Here is a 5,536-nt window from a genome sequence, read left to right on the forward strand (position 1 = left end):
TTTCCCCTTCCCCTCCCCACAACAGACACCCTGTGAGGTAGGTGGGACTGAGAGAGCTCTTTCGAGAACTGCCCTTGAAAGAACAGCTCTGAGAGAACTTGTGACTGACCCAATGTCACACCAGCAGCTGCAAGTGGAGGCGTGGGGAATCAAACTTGGTTCTCCCACATTAGAGTCCGCGCTCCTAACCATGGCACCAAACTGGCTCTCCATGCTTAGAAGGCATCATAGTTTATCATGAGGGCTGGCTTGAGGTTAGCATCTCGAAAGCAAGTGAGATATATAGAAACAGACAGGGTACATTTAGGCTAAGCCACGATTTAGAAATCACAGGTTCATTGAACATTGGTTTATCGTGACATCCAAAACAAGGCTGCCCAGAAAACTGAGGTTTTGTGGTTGGTGTTAAAAACATAAGAGGAGCCCTGCCTAGTCCAGCATTCTGTCTCTAACTGTGGACAAACAGTTCTTCTGGAGGGACAACAGCAGGGCATAGAGGCCGAGGCCTTCCCCTGATGTTGCCTCCTGGCACTGGGATTCAAAAGCTGGTTGCCTCTGAACATGGTGGTTCCCTTTAGTCACCATAGCTAGTAGCCACTCATAGACCTCTCCTCCATAGATCAATCAAATCCCTGTTTAAAGCTCTCTACACCCGTGGCCATCACTACATCCTCTGGCAGTGAATTCCAAATTTTAATCCTTCTCTGTGTAAAGTGGTATTCCCTTTTGCCTGTCCTGAACCTCCTGCCCATCAGCTTCATTGGATGCCTTCGAGTTCTAGTCTTTTGGGAGGGGAAAAATTTCTCTTTGTCAGCTCTCTCTACCCCGTGCGTAATTTTAGAAAGCTCTGTCATGTCCCTCCTTAGTCATCTCTTTTCAAAACTCAAAAGTCCCAGACTCTTCAGCCTTTCCTCATAGGGAAGGGGCTCCAACCCCCTAATGTCTTCTGGACTTTCCCCAGCTCTGTGACATCCTTTTTCAGATGAGAAGACCAGAACTGCACACAGTATTCCAAATGTTTGTTGTTCAGTCGCACAGTCGAGTCCGACTCTTCGCGACCCCATGGACCAGATCACGCCGGGCCTTCCTGTCTCCCACCGTCCTCTGAAGTTGGCTCAATTTCATGTTCGTTGCATCGATGACACTGTCTAACCATCTCATCCTTTGCCGTCCCCGTCTTCTTTGACCTTCAATCTTTCCCAGCATCAGGGTCTTCTCCAGTGAGTGCTCCCTTCTCATTGGGTGGCCAAAGTATTTGAGCTTCAGTTTCATTATCTGGCCTTCCAGGGAACAGTCAGGGTTGATTTCTTTTAGGATTGACTGATTTGATCTTCTTGCAGTCCAAGGGACTCTCAAGAGTCTTCTCCAGCACCATAGTTCAAAAGAATCTCTATTCCGGGGCACTATAATATCCACCATTTTGTTTTCAGCCCTTTTACTAATAATCATAGAATCATAGAATGTTAGAGTTGGAAGGGACATGCAGGACATCTAGTCCAACCCCCTGCACTCTGCAGGAGCACAGCCCTACAGGTGTAGCCCTGCCTGGTCAGGGGGCAGAAGCACCTGGTATGGGCCCGGTCGCTGCTCGCCCCACACTGGGGGCAGGTGTACTGCCTGAGGATGGGGCACTGGACGCGCCCCTCGCGGTCCTTGAGGTTGTGCGAGGCGTAGATGCTTCGCGATTCGCCGTTGTGTTTGCAGAATGAGCAGACGCGCCCGACGGGGGCGGCCTCCGGCTCCTGGGGGGCCCCGGGGCTCTCCCCCCGGGGCTCCGGCTTGGCCAGCTCGGGAATAATTAGGTCGCCATTCTGGGTGGTATAATTGATTGGAGTCCCTGTCGTTCACTTTCCACAAATTGCTTCTGAGTCATTGGAAAGGAGGAGATCAGATAGGGTCTGCTGTTGTGTGCTCAGGCTGAGAAGCTGGCAAGATTTCACCTCTTGGATTCATGCATCAAATGGCCCCTTGTTGGGGGGTTCCGCAAGGAGTCGAATAAGGCCCTTTTTGGTGGCTCAGAAAGCTTTAGCAGCCCTCTGAGCAAGCACTCCCTTACTACAAAACACCTGCTTATTAGACTGAGTGCATTGAGCAGCAGTCTCTCTTCAGAGATTATTTTTATACCACTGGATTCAATCCCTGCATTTAACAAGAGGATGTTTTGATGGTCAAGCTAGTTCACATCATTAAGCTGAGATCAGGAACAAGGTGATAAGCTCTCTATTTAAGATATCAGACAGCTATAGAAAAAGGAGACAAGAGTAGCTCTTGCTATGGCCTGAATGTATTCTTACATTAAAAAAAAGGAAGCAGAGAGGGGGAACCTTGATCTGTCTCTTTGTGCAGAGCAGAAACCTTTATTGGCATAACATAAGTAAACCAGGCAAGGAGACGTTTAAGGGGTAGTACAAGAACAACATCAACCAATATTCCTGATATTCCAAAATACAAGACAATCCTAACATGATTTATAAGAATTACAGAGTATTACTCTTGATTTCCATACGTAGGTCAAAAATTCAGCGACAGATAGTATTATTGCTGGGCTCTTGTCTGCTAGAAAAAAAATTAAATCCCTGTCCAGAAAATCTCTCTGCAAAGGGAGAAAAGGGCGAATCAAGATATTGCGCATAACGGAGTATTTGGGACAGTGAGGAAGGATATGGGTGACAGAGTCTGGTTCCCCAAGATTACAGTTACAAAGTCTGTCCCTATATGGGACACCCTTGTATCTACCTGAGACCACTACTGAAGGGAAAAGGTTGAACCTTGCAAGCATAAAAACCCTCCTAAAAACTGGGGTTATCAGATTAGCGATATACGGTAGCATGGAGGTATGCAAGGGAAGGAGGGGTAATGAATAGGGAGAACAAACTCCAAGACTACCGGCATTAATGGTCTGCGCCTCTATATCCCAAATTCTCCTCCTAACCACCTGTAAGATTGCTGCCTCACCACAGTTATAGAGGGGTTCCAGGTCGATACCTCGTGTACCCACTTTTTTCACTACGGCCTGTGACCACTCTGATGTATAGGAGTCAGCTAGAAGTTGGACCATTTGGCTAGTAGGGGGAGATCAAAAATGAAGCCGAAGCCAATATTTGATCGTAATGATCCAAGCTCGAGATTCCACCAAGTGAAGACCCAGCTCCTTATAAAGAGCAAAGAGCGACACTGAGTTGGAAACACCAAGAACCCTGCGCAGAAAAGTGGAATAGATGCTCTCGACTCTCCTAGTAAAGGACTGGATCCAAATAGAAACCCCATATAACAGACGAGATATGACAGTTGCTTGGAACATCTTAAGCGCAGCTGGAACAAATTGATTGCCCTTTTGGAAGAAAAACCGGATCAGGGCTGCAGTCTTGTTCTTGGCCATAGTCAGGGAGTGTTCTCTATGCGAGCACCAACTTAGATTGTAACAAAATAGCACTCCTAAATACCGAAAGGATTTTACCTGTTGTATTTCTCTTCCAGCTATTGACCAACGGTTGCATTTCCATGATTTAGAGAAAACCACTATTTTTGTCTTGTCAAAATTAATAGAGAGGTGATTCCGGGAACAATAGGCATTAAACTCGGATATAAAACGTGTAAGACCAATCCTTGTAAAGGAGAGGATAACCGCATCGTCCGCATACAGCAAGACCAGGACTGCAGTCATGTTTAATTTAGGTGGGTGACCATTAACCCTATCCAGAGAGGATGCTAAATCAGAAATAAAAAGGTTAAAAAGTGAAGGGGCAAGGACGCACCCTTGTTTAACCCCTTTGGAGACACTTATTTCCTTAGTAAGGGAACCTTTCCCGTCAAATCTCACTTGACAGAAATTGGACGTATGCAGCTTCCGGATCAAAAATAGAAGACGCTTGTCTTTCCCCAATTTAAGAAGTTTATCCCACAATAAAGATCTATTGACAGAGTCAAAAGCTTTACAGAGGTCCACAAAAGCTGCGTAAAGCTTACCACGCAGATAACGAGAATACTTTTCAGCTAGAAAGGCTAGAGTGGTGCAGTGGTCAAGAGTGGACTGATTCGCTGTGAAGCCAATTTGTTCTCGCCCAAGGAGATTTCTGCTCTGTCATCCATTTAGATAATTTGACAAGCAGATGTTTAGCATATAACTTCCCCAGAACAGAGAGCAAACTAATTGGTCTATAATTGTCAATACTGTTGGAATCCCCCTTCTTAAAAATCGGGACGACAACAGCAGTCAGCCAGGAGTTCGGAAGAATACCAAACTGAACAATCAAAGTAAACACGACCACCAATCAACGACCATCAATCAACGACCATCAATCAAAGTAAACACGACCACCAATCAACGTTGCCTTTCAATATCTCCGCAGGGAGCCCATCTAGACCTGGGGCCTTATTAGATTTAAGGGAGCTAATTAGTTCCGCAATTTCCTCTTGCGAGACTGGAGGCCAGTTTGGAATGTCAGAAGGTATCAACCCAAGATTGTTCATATCTAACTCAGAGGACTCATTGAACAATTCATTGTAATAGGAAAACCATCTGACCGGCGGCTACAAGCATGGACGGCTTCAAGAGGGAACTGGATAAACATCTGGAGCAGAGGTCCATCCGTGGCTATGAGCCACAAGGTATAGATAGGGACACTCAGTCTGGGGCAAGTGATGCTCTGTCTTCTTGGTGCTTAGGGGTGGGGGGCAACAGTGGGAGGGCTTCTAATGTCCTGGCCCCACTGGTGTACCTCCTGAGGGCACCTGGTATTTCTGGCCACTGTGTGATACAGAGTGTTGGACTGGATGGGCCCTTGGTCTGATCCAACATTGGCTTCTCTTATGTTCTTATAAGAGGGGAACTGGATAAGCATATGGAGCAGAGGTCCATCAGTGGCTATTAGCCACATGGTGTAGATAGGAACTCTCGGTCTGGGGCAAGTGATGCTCTGTCTTCTTGGTGCTTGGGGGAGGGGGTCAACAGTGGGAGGGCTCCTAGTGTCCTGGCCCCACTGCCTGGACCTCCTGAAGGCCACTGTGTGACACAGAGTGTTGGACTGGATGGGCCATTGGCCTGATCCAGCATTGGCTTCTCTTATGTTCTTATGGACCTTGCATATCCTAAAGATCGTCATGTTACATGTTAATTTCCCTGTCTATAAGTTTGAGCCTTACACACCATTCCAACGTATTTGAAAAAGTGTGCCTTGCACAGAAAAGCTCATACCTTGAATAAACCTTTGTTGGTCTTAAAGGTGCCGCTGGACCAGTTTGGAGTCATGGTTAAGTGCCTGGACTTTAATCTGGGAGAATCGGCGTTGATTCCTCACTCCTCCACTTGCACCTGCTGGATGACCTTGGGCAAGCCACAGTTCTGATAAGAGCTATCCTTGAAAAAGAGCAGTTTCTGTCAGAGCTCTCTCAGCCCCACCTGCCTCACAGGGTGTCTGTTGTGGGGTGGGGAGGGGAAGGGAAAGGAGATTGCAAGCCGCTCTGAGACTCCCTTGGGTAGTGAAGGGTGGGGTATAAATCCAATCTCTTCTTCTAATTTTGTACAACTGCTTCAGAC

The sequence above is a fragment of the Gekko japonicus genome, unplaced genomic scaffold (assembly GCF_001447785.1).
Source record: "Gekko japonicus isolate JY-2015 unplaced genomic scaffold, Gekko_japonicus_V1.1 scaffold2767, whole genome shotgun sequence".
In the NCBI taxonomy this organism is placed as follows: domain Eukaryota; kingdom Metazoa; phylum Chordata; class Lepidosauria; order Squamata; family Gekkonidae; genus Gekko; species Gekko japonicus.